The following is an 18,134-nucleotide window of genomic DNA, read 5'->3' as shown; positions in this document are numbered from 1 at the left end:
AATAAGAGGCCTAAAAGGTGCCTGATTCCAGATCTGAGTACCTAATTCCCTTAAGCCCCTTTGAAAATTCCAGCTCAAAAGGTCTCATATCCCACTACTAATCTGTCTAATCCCTTATTATCGCCTTCCTTGAATCTTCAGAGTTCTAGGTTCAAATTCAACTCCCGGGTAGTTACACCTGCTTACACCAGGCTGAACTTGGTTCTCTGGACTGCAAAGTATCTGCAGCTCTGAAGCAAAGGAGCATCCTAATTTGTTTGGTGAGCTTTCCAGGATGTGATTTAAGGGAAGAAGAAATAGATCTCCCGGCCTCAGACTTTGGTGGACTGAGGTGTGGCAAGCCCACGAGACACTTGTCCCGAGATCAAGACAAACCGTCATAATCAGAGCAGAGCAGGAGAGACAGAACATATGATAATAACTGTTTGCGAAAGGTTTTGATTACATACATAGCATGCCTTCCCTGCACATTTATCCTTCACAGAAAACCCATCAAGGTTCGGTATCTCCGGGATCAAATTCTCACCACATGCTGGGATCTGTGAGCACCACTCTACAGCTGAAATTAACTTCCTAGTGATTAGCACTTCAAGTTTTCCAAGACTTGTGCCTGTAGTGGAATCCCCAGTGCCTTCCATGACTGCGTCATCCAGGCTGGAACATAAGGAGACACTGTGTGAGGACACTAGGCAGCACAAGCTGGCAGCTAGAAAGCCAGAGAGAACAACAAGGTCTGTCTATGTCTAGCAGCCTCCATAAAGAATCCCTTTTATATTCATTATAACTGAGCTCTGTTTTTTCTCTATTATTATTTATATTACCACAGTGCATGGGAACCCTGGTCATGGACCAGGACTCCATGAAGCTAGGCGCTGGAGAAACAGAGAACAAAAAGATAGCCCCAGTCCCCATTCTCTAGCATGAAGAACACTGCAGGTCGCACATCCCATCCCTAATAAAATATAGAGGAGGCTCTATTTTTTTGTATCTTTATCTTATCTTTTTGTCTCATCATTCCCCAATGGCACCATTCATTTTCAGTGCATCCAGAAATGGCCCCACTCCTGTGCCACCCTTTCCCAGAGTGAATCTGAAGAACAGCAGCAAAGGGCCCCAGCATGAATGAGAGGAAAGGGACACATGGAACTTGGGAGGGGACATGAAAAATATTCATTTCATTCTAAAGCTGCTATGACTGTTTACTGTAGTTCTCAGGTTCAGATTGGTTGGCTTTTATTGAGGAAACTTGCTTAAACTTCAAGCCTGTTACTTCTTCTAGCTTAGAATTATTTTGGTTTTCCGTTGTCCAAACCAAGGGGATGCTTTGGATCCAGCATTTCATTCCCTCTAGTCTCCAAATGCCCCCCACATACAGACAATCCCAGACTTTGTGAAAGTTTGGATCCAACTTTGTGGGTGGAATCTGAACCCACAAAGTTAGGTAGTTCCAGGTAATAAACAAGCCTGCCCTAGACAAAGGAATGTGGAGTTACCGGTCTGCCTGGCTTGATTACAGGCAAAGGACAAGGAAAGTACATTTACATATAAGGTAAACAACGTGAGTAAGCCAATTGGAAAAAGCAATTTTCCCTGAGGATGAAGAAGGGATTTGGTGCCTGTATGCTGAAAACAAGCAGCAGGGGAGATGAACTTTGTCTGGGTTTAGTTTTCAAAGAATACGTATCAAAAGTTTTCTAGACTCTAAAAGGGAAGGAAGAGAACCCCTTAGTTATCCATCACTTAGGAAACAAAGAGAACAGCACCTTCTGATTCTGTGAAAAGTAGATTCTCCTACCTGACAGGCTGGAGATGCTGATGGCTTCATGTAAGAAAGAAACTGTTTTGGCAAAGATGTAGCTTGCTAGAACAAAGTTTTATACAGTAGGAAGTGGGTTATTTTTGTAACCAGACCAGTTTCTTTTTCTCTTGCATAGTATCACTTAAATCTATGTTCTTTATTAATAAACTGGGTTTTACCATAAACAATCTCGGTGCTGTTATATTGAAATAAGCTATGCATCCCAGTTGAATCAAAAGACTGGTGTGTATTCTGTCTGTTTGGAGCCAGCGAACTTCGTTACTTTCTATGAATGTCCAGTAGGGTGATCAGATGTCCCGATTTTATAGGGACAGTCCCGATATTTGGGGCTTTTTCTTACATAGGTGCCTATTACCCCCCACCCCCATCCCCATTTTTCACACTTGCTATCTGGTCACCTTAATGGCCAGTGAGAGGGACTGGACACTGCAAAAAGATGCCGGAGAACTGGGGTTCCCTAGATGTTACCTGCAAGGCCAGGTTAGACTGGCAGTCTCGAGGAGTTTGCTGGAAAGTTAGGTGCAGCAGGCAGCTGTCACATTGTTTCAGTTCTTGCTGAGGCAGAGAGGTAACACGGTGACTTACGGTACTGTCCCTGAGGACAGATGGGTATTGGCAGCACAGAGAGACAGAGTGACTTGCCCAAAGTCAAAGAGGGAGTGTGCAGCAAAGCCAGGGACCAAACCCTGACTCCCTTCTCATTCCCTGCCTCAATGCCTTAACCACAAGACTATTCTTCCTTATGCTACAAAAGACACAGACAGTCAGTGATATCCATAGCTCTGAATACTGGACAGGGAGACAGGACTCCTGGTTTTTCTTGCTCACTCCATCGCTGACTCACCAGATACCTGCGGACAAGTCGCTTTGCCTTTCTGGTTCTCATCCCCCACCCCCGTCTGTAAAACGGGCTGATAACATTGATCTATCTCATGGGTGTTGTGAGATCCAATTAATAAATGTTTATAAAGTGCTTGGAGATCTGCTGTCTGGTTCTAGTTATTAGCATGATTATCTACCTACCTACCATTGAACATATACAGCATCAGCGCGGAAGACTCTGGAGAAGGGCAGAGGATCGTTGTTATCGCTACCTGACAACCACATCGGCAAGGTGTCTCCATTATGACCGTCTCGCAGAATCAGGTATCAATTCTGCCAAAATGAGGCAGGCGGGAGGCCCAGGCTGCCAGGCAGTAGCGAGAATGGGAAGAGAATGCAGCCGCCACTGGTGCCGCCGTGCCAGCTCTGATGATCAACTTCTGCAATCAGACATCTCGCGTACTCTGCCGCATAAAACTTATCCCCTTAGCATGGGATGATGTTACACTCCCTCCTTCCCCTCCCTCTCTCCTCCCCCCACCCCGCTTCTTCCCCCCAGGGACACGAGCGCTTTGCTTGAGGGCACTGAGTGAATCATCCAGTAACACAGAAATCTCTGAGTCCTCTTTAGACATCCCAGGAGGAGGCAGATCTGAGGGAAGTCAGCAGAGAAGATGCCTGCAGCAATGTCAGTTCTAGAACAGTCGGGCTGACAGGATTCTGAGCAGGGATTAAGGTTGGGATCAGGGAGGCAGGGAAATGAAAAAAGATTCTGGCTTTCAGGCATGCTTCTATTGTGTTTGTCTTCTTGTTTGTTCTTAAGGAAGATTGACTCCCTGGGCATTCGACTTTAAAAGGCCCCAGATTACCTTCCTGGAAAGGCCCAGTGTTCACCTCAACACCACTTAGATGCTGCCGCCTCCAAAGACTTATGTTAACATAACAAGAGTGTGGTGGGCAAACCTCTGAAGGTTCAGACCTCAGGATAAGCACCTCACCTTCCAGCTGTTTTTCTGAACCTCCCGGAACCCCTGGGCCTGGATAACTGGGCTGGGCAAGCTCTTGAGTAATGATTCTCTCTGGGCCAAATCCAGATGTGATGTGGAAGGAGTCTAATCCATCCCCAGTGCAGCCCCACCGGGGATGAATTTGGCCCTTGGTGTCTAAAACTGGGGTAATTTACACCTTCTTCCAGCCCCTCAGCATGTAAATTGCGCCCATTTAGGTTTCTTTAAGCCTCATGTACACCTGTAATAACCCTTAGCTCTTCAACTGGAAACTTTTTTCACAACTGTGAACATTTGTCAGTCACATTTGTCAGTCCTCGCTGCTTCCCAATGCATTCTGGGAAGACATCGGCAACTATCCCATAGTGCCTCAGCAGGGGATGGAGTACCAGGAGGACACACACAGAGCAGCATCAGCAACACGTGGACTGACGCACTCTGGGATGTCCTTCCTCAAAAGGAGCTAGCGTGAAGGAAGCCAGGCAAAAGCAATTATACAGTGTGACAAAGTTCCTCCTCTACCTTGGTGGGTCCTGCGCTTATTGGCGGATTTGCTCGCCTCAGAGATCTTTCCCTCTGGTGGAACCCACAATATGGGTCAACTCCTCCTGTGTCTGATCAGGGGTTGGGAGGTTTGGGGGGAACCCAGGACCGCCCTCTACTCCGGGTTCCAGCCCAGGGCCCTGTGGATTGCAGCTGTCTATAGTGCCTCCTGTAACAGCTGCATGACAGCTACAACTCCCTGGGCTACTTCCCCGTGGCCTCCTCACCACAGGACCTTCCTCCTGGTGTCTGATAACGCTTGTACTCCTTAGTCCTCCAGCAGCACACACTCTCAACTCCTTGCGCCTTTTGCTCCCAGCTCCTCACACGCGCACCACAAACTGAAGTGAGCTCCTTTTTAAACCCAGGTGCCCTGATTAGCCTGCCTTAATTGATTCTAGCAGCTTCTTGATAGGCTGCTGCAGGTGTTCTAATCAGCCTGTCTGCCTTAATAGTTTCCAGAAAGCTCCTGATTGTTCTGGAACCTTCCCTGCTACCTTACCCAGGGAAAGGGGACCTACTTAACCTGGGGCTAATATATCTGCCTTCTATCACGCTCCTGTAGTCATCTGGCTTGACCCTGTCACAACAGGCATGGATAGGTGCTCCCATCTAAAGTGCAAGAACTGGTTACAGGAAGACAGCTCTGTGCCAGGCTGTTGGCAAAGTCAACACATGGTTAGCTGTCATGGTGACAAACCAAGGATTATTGTGAGTGCACACAAACTAGATCACTAACCTGTCACAAACACGTTGAAAGTTCTAAATGTGGACAGGGTCTGATGCTCACTCGCAGCCATTCATTGAGGTACCTTCAAGCCTCATTTTGACGCTCGGCCTCAAGACTTCCAAGTCTCCCTGCTTCCAACATGGAAGCATGGAACTGCCATTCTGGGGATTTATTTTGGCTTTCATTGGGCTCCCTGTAGGAACCAGAAAACACAGACGCAGCAAAAAATGAAAACAGGATTCGGAAGGGGCGGAGGGAGAAGTTAACCAATGAACCTGTACAGAAGGTTAGTTTGAATCTTGGACCCTTGTTTGCTCCTTTCTTACTTTATCTGAGACATTCTCTCAGGAGTGGCTGAAGACCCTGCTATGACCCTGCTATGAAACAATGGGTGCCCTGCAAATGAATCTTCTGTCTAGCTAAAGTACTGGCATGCCCCCCATTACAATAATACCTGAGAACATCATAATTTGTATTGTATTTTCCCTGTATTCATCCCTGAATACATTTTTTACTGTATTCATCCCAAGCAGAGCTGGGTGGGAAATGATTTTCCCATCATGGAAAAATTTAAAAGATTTCAAAAGGTCTTCCCATTGCACATTGAAACAAACACCAGACCTTTCATTCCCCCCCCGAAAAAAACAAACAAAAAGAAAATTAAATAAAATAAAACAGAGGCAGAATGTGTGGGAGAGACACTAGAATAAGCACCTGGGTCAGAGCCCGCACTTGGACTGTGGAGACCCAGGTTGAAGTCCTCGCTCCAAATCAGGTTCTCTCTGTCTTGACCAGAAATTCCTTCCAGCAAAAGTTCTGTTGAAACCAACTCCTTTCCCACAAAAAAGTTTTGGTTTCAAAGAATCGGCATTTTCCAATGAAAAACGGTTTAGTCAAAAAAATATCCCAGCCAGCTCTGCTTCCATGTCTCCTGCTGGTGCCCTAACCACTGCACCATCCTCCCTCAAGACAGAAAGAAGAGGTGGGCACTGCGTATGGTGGCTCCCCTTTCCTTCAAGTCATGTGACCTACAGGATGGCAGCAGCCACACCATGGGCTTCCTCACCCACTGCTGGCCATGCGCATGTTGCCTGCTGTCTTCTGAGCACAGCTGTGTCAGGACCCTGTCTAGCTATGAGGCCTAAATCTTGAATTCCAATGAACCTGGTCTCACACTTATTGACCTCAGTGGCAAAACACTCCTTGACTGTAACAGGAGCAAGGTCAGACTCCCAACTCATCATTAAACATCATGTCCGGTCTTGTTGTAAAGAAAGGCAGCTTTCCCTAGAAGGGGTCCCTAAGCTATCCATGCCCCAGCAAGCTGAACTAGAGAAACAGCTTTTGGGAAGTTCACTTTATTCCTTAGGGGGCTTTCTCCCTCTAACTTCAACCAAAAAAAAGTTAAAGCATCCCACAGAGTGGCTGGAGGGGAAGTTTCTGTGCTTACCCTTCAGTGCAGGAGGGAGGGAAGGTCAGTGAAGGAACCAAAGGTCCATCTAGCCCAGTATCCTGTCTACCAACAGTGGCCAATGCCAGGCTCCCCAGAGGGAGTGAACCTAACACATAATGATCAAGTGATCTCTCTCCTGCCATCCATCTCCACCCTTTGACAAACAGAGTCTAGGGACACCATTCCTTACCCATTGTGGCTAATAGCCATTAATGGACTTAACCTCCATGAATTAATTCAGTTCTTTTTTAAATGCGGTTATAGTCCTAGCCTTCACAACCTCCTCAGGTAAGGAGTTCCACAAGTTGACTGTGCGCTGTGTGAAGAACTTCCTTTTATTTGTTTTAAACCTGCTGCCTATTAATTTCATTTGGTGATCCCTAGTTCTTGTATTATGGGAATAAGTAAATAACTTTTCCTTATCTACTTTCTCCACATCACTCATAATTTTATATACCTCTATCATATCCCCCCTTAGTCTCCTCTTTTCCAAGCTGAAAAGTCCTAGCCTCTTTAATCTCTCCTGATATGGGACCCTGTCCAAACCCCTAATCATTTTAGTTGTCCTTCTCTGAACCTTTTCTAGTGCCAATATATCTTTTTTGAGATGAGGTGATGGCATCTGAACGCAGTATTCAAGATGTGGGCGTACCATTGATTTATATAAGGGCAATAATATATTCTCTGTCTTATTCTCTATCCCCTTTTTAATGATTCCTAACATCCTGTTTGCTTTTTTGACCGCCTCTGCACACTGTGTGGACATCTTCAAAGAACTATCCATGATGACGCCAAGATCTTTTTCCTGATTTGTTGTAGCTAAATTAGCGCCCATCATATTGTATGTATAGTTGGGGCTATTTTTTCCAATGTGCATTACTTTACATTTATCCACATTATATTTCATTTGCCATTTTGTTGCCCAGTCACTTAGTTTTGTGAGATCTTTTTGAAGTTCTTCACAGTTTGCTTTGGTCTTAACTATCTTGAGCAGTTTAGAATCATCTGTAAACTTTGCCACCTCACTTTTTACCCCTTTCTCCAGATCATTTATGAATAAGTTGAATAGGATTGGTCCTAGGACTGACCCTTGGGGAACACCACTAGTTACTCCTCTCCATTCTGAGAATTTACCAGAAGGTGCCATGGGAGGAACTGGATTTAATAGCACTTCCCAGAAAAGAAATGTCCCACCTCATTTCAGGCAGGATTGTGAAAGAGAAAAGGAAGAGCCTATTGCTAAACCCAAGGTTTCCTTAACTTCAAAGCAGGCAGGGATTGTCTTCATGTCTCCCACCTTGGGGTCCTCCCATCCCATCCTGGATGGGGGCTGTCTCTGTCTCTGTGCATTTCACCTACGGGACCTCCTCTGCCCCATACTGAGGGGCAGGGGTCTTATTGCCATACCTCTTACCATCAGAGCTCCTTCTGGCCTACAGTGGAGGGGTTTTATCTCCTCTGGCCTGCATGAACAAGCAATTACTGCCAGAGCCCACCTGGCCTGCTTTAGGAGTCTGGCTATCCCAGACCCCCTCTAGTCCACATTCAAAGCTGTGCTATCCCAGAGTCCCCCCCTGGTTTGTGAGCAGAAAGTGTGTCATCAGAGTCCCAGCTGCTGTGTCTTACTAAAGAGAGACGGTAGCAGTGCTTAATTTGTGCCAGGGCTAAGCCCCGGCACCTCTGGGCTTGACAGTTCATAGTCCCGGCACCTCCAGGCCTGGTGCAGCTGTTGTGAAAATTAAAAAATTGCTTGAGCCCCAACACCTAACTGCTTGAGCTCCAACATCTCTTTCATTACAAATTAAGCATTGGAAGGTAGGATAGTTCAAATACCCTTTCCAGAGCAGTTACTGTCCCCTCTGAACCAAACGCTGCTGAAATCACTGGTCGTTCAGTCAACATTTCCATTCGAAGCAAATCTGGATTCTCTTCCCTCCAGTCTATTTCTTTCTTCCTTTTTTTTTTTAAATTCTCTTATCTTCCAACCAACCATTAACTTTCTCCCCCCGGTCCCACACACACCCCTTTTCTCTCCCTCTCCCACCCCCATCCTTCTGACCCATTTGAGCTCTTTTGTTATGTCTTCAAACTGATGGCCCGGCAGACACAACTCTTTCACTCCATCATTACTGTCTGCGCAATGTTGTGTCAGTTCCACCATGACTCTTTCGCCTGGGCCTATCTTCTGCATTTTGATGGTATAATACACCTCACAGCGCCATCAGAACATCAATACCGCACCAAGAGCTGCTCACAAGATGGGCCGTAATGCTTTTGTACTCAAACATAATTCTCCGCTTTGCCACTCTGACACTTTCAGTTTAGGCCCTTTTATTCCCCCCCCCCCTCCTTTCCCCTTCAGGATACAAAAGACACTAAGGTTTTTTTCCCCCCTCCCTCTTTTTTCCCCCTTCAATATACAATATTCAAGCCTCTGTTTTCAGGGTGGATTCCCCCCCTCTCCCTTTTTTATTTAAGTTTTTCTTTTAACTTTCAAGGTCAACAGGGACAGATAATGCCACCAGTGCCTGTTTGATATGTGAGCGCTATTGGCGTCCATTGCCATGGTTTCCGTGGTAACACAGTAACCATTAATTTTCAATTAAAGTAGACAAAAAGCCCGATGACAGCTCCAGGTCTGCTGAAGATGTCAAGAATCCGTATTAATATACAGCAAGAGAGCATAATTGTGTGTCCATCTTCCCGAGCAACGAAAATGGGGGGATAATTACCAGCTAGAAAGCCACTCTGTAATTTTGTTCTTACTGTCACCACAACCCTACATATTAGCATAAATTAAAAGCAGGGTTTATTGTTACCAAAGTGCATTGATATTTCCAGCCTATTTTCTTCCTTTTAACTGTTTGTTGTTGATGAGTGACTCCTGGATGCACAGCGAGGGTGAACCCCCAGGAACTATCTGGATGCAGAGAAGTAAGGAATGAAGTCTTTGGAAGGTGAAAGGAAGAAAGAGAAGTTCATTTATGTATAGGGACTATTCTTGGATCAAATGCCCAGCTTTCTTCCATCCTCATCAATTTCTTCCAGGAATTAGAAATCTCAACAATATGTTGTCTCTCGGCTGGGGAGAGACCTGGCATTTCCTCCAAATTATCTGCACTTCCCCATCCCTTTCTTGGATTTTCCATCCTAGACAGTCTCAGGACAGAGATAGTTCTCTGGTTCACTTTCTCAGTTATGGTGTCTTTTCATTCTCTGGACTCCAGGTCCAAGACTTTTCCGATCGTTCCTTGGGTACCTCTAAACCAAAGCATCTGTCCTTCAAATGTCACAACCTCCCGACTTCGGCAATTTGAGGAAAGAAAGCCTTAGCTTTTGGCTCTCTCTTTCATTGAGTCTCCTGGAAGAAAGGTATTTCTGTTGCCTCACTCTCCATTTGCAAATGATTGTAGGGTCAAGTCATGTCCATTCTCCGCACTCACCATCCCAGGACAATCTGAGAGCCAATGGCTTTCCACTCTCCACATTCTCAATCCAAGATGTCCCGGAATTGAGACATTCCCATTCTCCACACTTGCCGACATAGACCTGAGAAGATGCTTCCCTTCTTCACGCTTTCTGGTCCCTTTTTCCCTTCCAAGCAACTCATCTGGTGTTAAATAATTAGCCTCTCGGTCTCCAATACTGTCATTACCTCCTCTTCAGGACTCACCTTGAAGTTGGAATAGATGTAAGTCTCTAACTGCTGGGTTCTTAGTGACAGCTGCTGAATCCATGAATTTAAGTGAATGGAAAAAGCAGGTTCCTTGTATCATATCCAGAGAAAGCTGTCCTTCAAAAGGGAATTTAGTGTAATTACCCTTAAGGGAGCTATCCTCATACAGTCAGTCACAACACTGACCTGCTGGCTGGGATCTGACAGGGAAATTACAGGCTGTATACTCAACAGAAGGGACTTCCTCCCTTCTTAGGAGAAAGATGAAATGCAGAGGCTTGAAAAGAAAAGTATCGGTTTTAAATCAATTTCTTACACAAGGTTTTCCTTTGTACAGAAATTAGTGGGGGGAAATAGGTGTTTTGTGAATGGTGATAAGAATCCCAGAGATATGAATTCCAGTTGTAGGGGGAAAGCTGCTTCTCAGGAAGTATTGTCTTAAATAAATATACAATTAGAAGAGGAGCATGACAAAGACCAGAGCTGGGGCCCCGGCCCGTTAAAGTGGCTGGCTGGGAATAAGTTTGGTGGGTCTCAATCCTTATCCTAGTAGATAAGTGTCACCCCCACAAAATCATCTAAATACTATCTAAATACTCACCCGGCCCTCGCCACCATATTAACTAAGCTCCTAGCCATCAGCAGCAGAGAGGCTAAGGATCAAATAGACCAGGCTGGGGACTGACTGGCTAAGCAGCAGTTCTGCAGAAAAGGACCTGGGGATTACAGTGGACGAGAAGCTGGATAGGAATCAGCAGTGTGCCCTTGTTGCCAAGAAGGCTAACGGCATATTGGGCTGCATTAGTAGGAGCACTGCCAGCAGATAGAGGGAAGTGATTATTCCCCTCTATTCGGCACTGGCGAGGCCACATCTGGAGTATTGCGTCCAGGTTTGGGCTTCCTACTACAGAAAGAATGTGATCAAATTGGAGAAAGTCCAATGGCAGGCAACAAAAATGATTAGGGGGCTGGGGCACATGACTTACGAGGAGAGGCTGAGGGAACTGGGATTGTTTAGTCTGCAGAAGAGAAGAGTGAGGGGGGAATTGATAGCAGCCTTCAGCTACCTGAGGGTGAGTTCCAAAGAGGATGGAGCTCGGCTGTTCTCAGTGGTGACAGATGACAGAACAAGGAGCAATGGTCTCAAGTTGCAGTAGAGGAGGTCTCGGTTGGATATTAGGAAACACTATTTCACTAGGAGGGTGGTGAAGCACTGGAATGGGTTACCTAGGGAGGTGGTGGAATCTCCATCCTTCATGGTTTTTAAGGCCTGGCTTGACAAAGCCCTGGCTGGGATGATTTAGTTGGGGTTGGTCCTGCTTTGAGCAGGGGGTGGGACTAGATGACCTCCTGAGGCCCCTTCCAACACTGATATTCTATGATTCACACAGAGTGCATCTCCTCATGCCCGTCAAGGCAGTGTTGGAGAAGCTTACACTGTTTTTTCCTGTTTCCTGTTCCTTGTTCTATGGATAAATTCAGGACTTCAGTCTTGAGATGCTTTCAAGCCAACATCTTTTGCCAGCCCCAAATTCACTTTGAACTTTGGGGGGAGAGATAGCTCAGTGGTTTGAGCATTGGCCTGCTACACCCAGAGTTGTGAGTTCAGTCCTTGAGGGGGCCACTTAAAGATCTGGGGCAAAAATTGGTTCTGCTAGTGAAGGCAGGGGGCAGGACTCAATGACCTTTCAAGGTCCCTTCCAGTTCTAGGAGACTAGTATATCTCCTATTATATTATTATAAATATGGAATCACTGATTAACTGACAACAGCAACAAACTCCACGATTACGTTGGTAGACACATGATTTGCAATTATAGCTCTGGACACTCACAAGGCTGCCTCAGCAAGGTATGATAGCCCAGTGGTTAGCGCTCCAGTTGGGAAATGTTCAATTCTGCATTCTGCCACAGACTCTTTGAGTGAGCTTGGGCAAGTTACTTCCACCCAAATTGTCAAAGACAATTAGGCACATAGAGATCTTAAACTAGGCCTTATTTGCTCTGGGAATAGTACCACTTTCTTACCTTGCAGTGGGGTTGTGAGGATAAATACATTAAAAAGTGTGAGGCACTCAGATACCACGGTAATGGGGGGCCAGATAATGCCACTGATAGATAGATTCAGCTGCTTAATTCCAGCTGTTAGTTTCAAAACCTTTTATCTTCAGGGCAGCAGCCGGACAAACCCTACAGCCAATAGGCACCCCTGATTTGCTGCTTCTATCTACTCCCATTCTTCTCTTTGGCAGGAGCCTTTCATTCCTTCCTAGCCATGTTCTACCTTGGTGTTGGGATCCAACGGGTGGCTACTGGGATTCTGCCCCTGCAGACACTTTAGGCTCAGTCTCACCTTGTTCCTTGTTATTCTTACTGGACTTGGATTAGGAACGATCATTTACTGAGACATATACAACACCTGTGACAAATGCCCCCCCCCCCCGAGTTGAGGCTGCTCGTGCAAAATAAATGATAAATATTAATCTTTAGATTAGGGCAGGGAATTTGTGGAAGATGTTTTACTGGTTATAAAGCCCCGGGTATAATTACAGTGATGACTTTCTTACCCATGCAAGGCACTGGGGGCTCGCTGCATTAGTAGAATTAGATCATCTCGGTCACTGCTTTCAAGGACGGCTTGGTGGCCAGGAAGCCACAGGAATAACTCACTAATTCTAAGAGAAGTTAAGATGTATAAGGCAAGCTATGCACCAAGACAAAACTAAATCACCCTCCATCTCTGGGTGGTGTTAGTATCCCTGGGATGCTGGAGGTTCTGTCTTTCTGATGAGGCGGCTATCTGAGGTGGTGACCCTTGAGAACCATTGGAAATCTCATGGCAGGTTTGGCAAGAGTGTGAACCCTGGTGTCCTGACCAGGTTCCAGTTTGCATAATTACCTTCTTTGGGATTGATGTAAATTGATTTAGCTCCATTGAAGTCAGTGGAATTATGCTGATTTACACCAAATAAAGATGGTTTAAATTCCATCCTACAGCTTCACTTGCATAGAGCATTTTCCTTTGCGTCCCTATCCTAAATGGTTGCATCGTGTTGTTGCATGTTGTTAAACAGACAGCATTCCCCACCCCAGCAATGGTAGATGAAGTAGTGCCTGTATATTTTATCTTCGTAGAGAACTCTGGGGACCCTTTAGGATGAAAGATAAGATGACATAAGCCATGTGGCACTCTGTCCCCTTCTCACAGGGGCGGCTCTAGTAATTTCGCCGCCCCAAGCACGGCGGCACGCCGCGGGGGGCGCTCTGGCAGTTGCCGGTCCCGCAGCTCCAGTGGACCTCCTGCAGATGTGCCTGTGGAGTGTCCGCTGGTCCCGCAGCTCCGGTGGAGCATCCGCAGGCATGCCTGTGGCAGGTCCACTGGAGCCGCGGACCTCCGGACCCTCCGCAGGCACGCCTGCGGGAGGTCCACCGAAGCTGCCTGCCGCCCTCCCAGCGACAGGCAGAGCGCCCCCTGCGGCATGCCGCCCCAAGCGCGTGCTTGGCGCGCTGGGGTCTGGAGCCGGCTCTGCCTTCTCGTAGCGGCTAGGCCAACTAGCGATTGATGAGACTGCTACCAGGCATTAGAGGCTCATCTCTTAAGCTTCAGAGGTCCCAGGTTTGATGTCCATTGCTGATGTCTCACCTGGGGCGTTGGTGTTACAGTAAGGTATTACAACTGTTGTTAATATGCCTAACACAGCCTGTGGGACTCCACATATCATCCAATCACTGGAAATGGGCCAAATTCTGCTCCCAGTTAAACCAGTATAAATCCAGAGCAACTCCATTGAGGTTACAATCAGCTGGAGTTCTTCTGAGGTCTACACTATACACTTCCATCAGTATAATGCTGCCACTCAGGGGTGTGAAAAAACACCCTCCTGAGCAACGTGGTTATACTGACCAAACCCCCGGCGTGGACAGCGCTCTGCCAACGGGAGGGGTTCTACCACTGACGTAGCTCCCGCCTCTCATGGAGATGGGTTAGCTACGACGATGGGAGAAGCTCTCCTGTTGTCTGCAGCATCATTTTAAGCATAGACCTGCCCCGAGAGCACAGTTGGGCTGTGTGTCATTAGGAGACAGACTGGCCGATATTGACAATTGCTCTCTATACGTCAGAGAGGTAAACACCAGGGAGGGATAAGAGCTATTGAAGCTAAAGGACAACGTTGGCCCAAGAACAAATGGGGATAAATGGGCCAGGAATCAATGAGTGCTAGAAATTAGAGGTTTGTACCCACCAGAGGACTGAGGTTCTGGAACAGTCTCCCAAGAGGATTTGTGAGGAGCAAAGAACCGAACTAGTTTTAAGATAGAGCTTGATAAGTTTATGAAGGGGATGATATGACAGGTTTGCCTGTGATTGTAGGGGACTGGATGTAGTGGCCCACCAGGTTCCTTCCTGTCTGATATTCCCATTTTTAAAAGAGCCATCCTGACGAATGCAGGGGCAGGCATGGGAGGGAGGGTGTCAGAACAGGCATGTCGCCCAGAGAGTCTGAAATCCTTTGGTCTTGGCTGACCGGGCTTTCCCAACCCGTCAGACTAGGGCAATTTGACCTCCTCAAGCCTCTCCCCTAAGCCTGTGCTGCACAGAGATTGAGCACCAGTAATTTACAGGCTCAGGTGCTAAGCTGGCTGTGACCAGCAGCTTTCTCTGCCATGTCCAGTGTGTGTGTGTGAGAGAGAGAGATTCACACACAGAGAAAAGGAAGCTGGCTTCCCAGAGCTAAATTTAGCAGGCAATGGAGAGAAAGCATAAATATGACTCAAAGGCAACTCTGGGCTTGTCCTACTCATGACTCTCAAACACCTCTCTCCTGACCTGGTTTGTGATACAAGTAATGCTGGTCAAAATTATTTTGGGTTGAAAAATGGCTCTTTTTTGGGGAAAAAACACTTTTTTTTTTTGGCAAAAATTTTCTCTCTCTTACCTGCTCCCATCTTTTCCAGTGATTTGACAACATCCCAAATCACTTCAGATGTGTTTGGCTGGCAACAATAAAAGAATTCAGTTTTTTCATTTAAAAAAAATCTTTGAAAATTTAAACAAATTTCCAAACTTTTCCAAGAACAGCAATGACCATTTTTTGAACTGCTCTGCTTCTTGGTCAATGGTTTGCTGTTGTGAATTTTGTGGCTAGCACGATGGAGTTTTTGCTAATTTATCATCTGACTTCTCATCCCTTTCACTGCATTAAATTCTTTGGAGTAGGGATCTGGAGCAAGGCTTTTTGTTCTGGTTGTACAGTGCCTACCATCCTGGGGACTTGCTCGATGTCTGGGGCTCCTAGGTTCTACCACAATACATATAATAAATATAATAATAATATGATCTTCTACCATGTTCACACCTTGCCCAGATTATGGTGTCTGTCCTCTGTTACAATGCCTATCCATTCTGCAATGCTACTGCTCCCCTGTAATTACTAAAATGTGCACTAGCTCAGGGGTGGCCAACCTGAACCTGAGAAGGAGCCAGAATTTACCAATGTACATTGCCAAAGAGCCACAGTAATACGTCAGCAGCCCCCCATCAGCTTCCCCACCCTGCTTCCAGCGCCTCCCACCCACGGCAGCCCCACGGATCAACGCCTCCCCCTCCCTCCCCGCACCTCCAGATCAGCTGTTTTGTGGCCTGCAGGAGGCTGGGGGCGGGGGGGAGAATGAGAGAAGTGAGGGCAGAGCTGGCTCAGGAGAGGGGGTGGGAAGGGGTGGAGTGGGGGCAGGGCCTGTGGCAGAGCCAGGGGTTGAGCAGTGAGCACCCCCGCAGCACATTGGAAAGTTGGTGCCTGTAGCTCCAGCCCCGGAGTTGGTGCCTATACAAGGAGTCGCATATTAACGTCTGCAAGAGCCGCATGTGGCTCCAGGAGCCCCAGGTTGGCCACTCCTGCTCTAGCTTCATTCTATTCTATTTGGGTTCTGTACCTCACTCATTATCTTGGTATAATCCCTCTGGAATCACATCTGTTCTACACCCATCAAAGCAAGCGTGGACAGCAGGCTGCTAGGCTGTGTCTAGCCCCGTCTAGCATCTCGTTCCCAAAAATCTGTTTCACTCAAAATGGAATAATCTTGTATGAACCTTAACCCTGGTAGCCCCAGCACAGCCCTTGACTTTCATTGTAATGAGGATGGTTGCATGGTTAAGGCACAAGACGGGCACCTATGAGATTTGGGGTCAATTCCTAGCTCTGACACAAACTCCCTGTGTGACTTAAGGCAAGTCTGTGCCTCAATTCCACCCCCACACCCCAATTAAATGGAGTTAAAGACACTGCCTTTCTCCTCTCTTATTGTCTATTTAGATTGCAAGCTCTCCAAGGCAAGGAGTCTCTTATCATGGATTTGTTCGGACAGCACCTAGCACAATGGGGCCTCAGATTTGGATGGGACCTTTAAGCAGAACTGTAGGACAAAGAAATAACAGCGATCACATGAAACCTGTGAGTACTTTGCAGAGGCTCTGATCCTGCTGCCTCATTTTACCCACAGCTGCATTCAGGTTTCCCTTTATGACACCCAAAGGAGACTGCCATTGCTTAATGCCAGAAGGCTGGAGTCCCTCCAGCTCTTAGAACACCCTGCTCATGCAGTCGGAGCTAGCAAAGGGTCAAAAGGATCCTGGCTCGCCTTCCTGCCCCCATTGATATAAATACCAGCCTACCAGTCGACACAGAGTACATACATCTTAAACAAACACTTGGCTGGGCTGTTTATCTCCACAGCCTTTAAACAAACGCTTTCAAAGGTTTCTGCTGATATGAGAGATTTACTGAAAACCATTCGCCCTTCTTAAAAGCCTCTCAGTTTATGCTGCTATGGGTGAAACGAACAGTGTTTTAGCCTGGAGTTTTCTGTCTTCTGACCGCATGTTTATCCTAGGGGCCGCCACTGGCTTTGATAGGAGAGTAACACAGGCCCAAACCTTTATGAGGAAAAATATAAAATAAACCCAGAAACTGTGTGCGCGCGTGGGGGGAAGGGTGAGTGAAAAGTTTGGTTCTCATTAATTTTGCACACAACATACTTCCTCCTTGGCTACAGCATCCCGTGTCAGTATGCCGCAACTTCCAGTCTTCCTGTGAAGTTTTTCATCTCAGCAATTGGCTAAGACGTCTCTGAATTATATTTAGCATCTCTTGGCAAATCTGTACCCTTAGGTCTGGGCTACACACAATGTTGCACTGGTTGAACTAAAATTGGTTTTTAAAACTAAGTTTAGTTAAATCAGTGAACACCCCTGTCGGGACACTTAAATCATTGTAATAATAATAATGCCTGGCCCTTACAGAGAACTTTTCATGAGTAGATCTCAAAGTGCTTACAAAGGAATCACTGTCATCATCATCTCCACTTTACAAATGGGGAAACTGAGGCAAAGGGTGGTGAAGCAAATTATTCAAAGTCACTCATCAAACCAGTAGCAGATCCAGATGTTGAACCGAAGTCTCCAGAATCCCAGCCCAATGGTCTTTCCACTAGGCCACACTGTCTCCAATAAGCTTATATCAATTTAGCATAATTGAGTAAGGAGTAGACAAACTAAAATGGAAAAAGTCAGGTTTAAAGTCATTTAAGAGTGTCTACACCAGGGCTTGCACCAGATTCATCACTTTAAAAAGCACACGTCTGGTTAAAGCAGAGTCATTCTGTGGTTAGACTTGGCCCAATTTGCAATGATGACTTTGGGTATGTCAACACAGCACACTAAACCCAGGTCTATGGGATCCACGCTTGTGCACCTGGGGTTTCCAGGCCCGTGCTTGAGCATCCATGCTACATTGTAAAGATGGGTTTACAATTGCTGGATCTAGGTCTCACAGCCGTGTTAATGCGTCCATACTGTGCCACGCAGACCTTCTGACTTGGGCCTGCGGCTTGAGCTGAATCCACACTGCAAAATGACAGGACTTGGACCCGAGTCTCAGCAGGACTTGGGCTCTGACCTGCCCCCGCAGCAGGATCCTAGGGCCCAGGTCCCAAGTGCTTGCTGACCCAAGCTAGACTGATTTGTAGATGCATGGACGTGGGGCTTGGGCTCAAACCTGAGTCAGAACTGAGGCTTTGTGGGCAGTATAG

At 46.6% G+C, this 18,134-nt stretch overlaps 1 long non-coding RNA gene across 2 annotated transcripts; it reads right to left on the bottom strand.

Annotated features, from left to right (window-relative positions):
• Positions 1–463: 463 nt before the first annotated feature.
• LOC120403695 lies at positions 464–4,846 on the bottom strand. 2 transcript variants are annotated; one of them, XR_005597671.1, is made up of 4 exons: positions 4,718–4,846; positions 2,847–3,105; positions 1,796–1,861; positions 464–654 (listed from the first exon to the last, which is right to left on the bottom strand). It is a non-coding gene; the product is annotated as an uncharacterized LOC120403695 (long non-coding RNA). The 2 variants fall into 2 exon arrangements; XR_005597672.1 differs by having other exon boundaries at positions 4,713–4,798.
• Between the last annotated feature and the right edge of the window lie 13,288 nt (positions 4,847–18,134).

This window comes from Mauremys reevesii, linkage group 4 (assembly GCF_016161935.1).
Source record: "Mauremys reevesii isolate NIE-2019 linkage group 4, ASM1616193v1, whole genome shotgun sequence".
Lineage (NCBI taxonomy): Eukaryota > Metazoa > Chordata > Testudines > Geoemydidae > Mauremys > Mauremys reevesii.
Note: the sequence above shows the minus strand (reverse complement) of the source record. Positions and strands in the feature narration are given on the sequence as shown.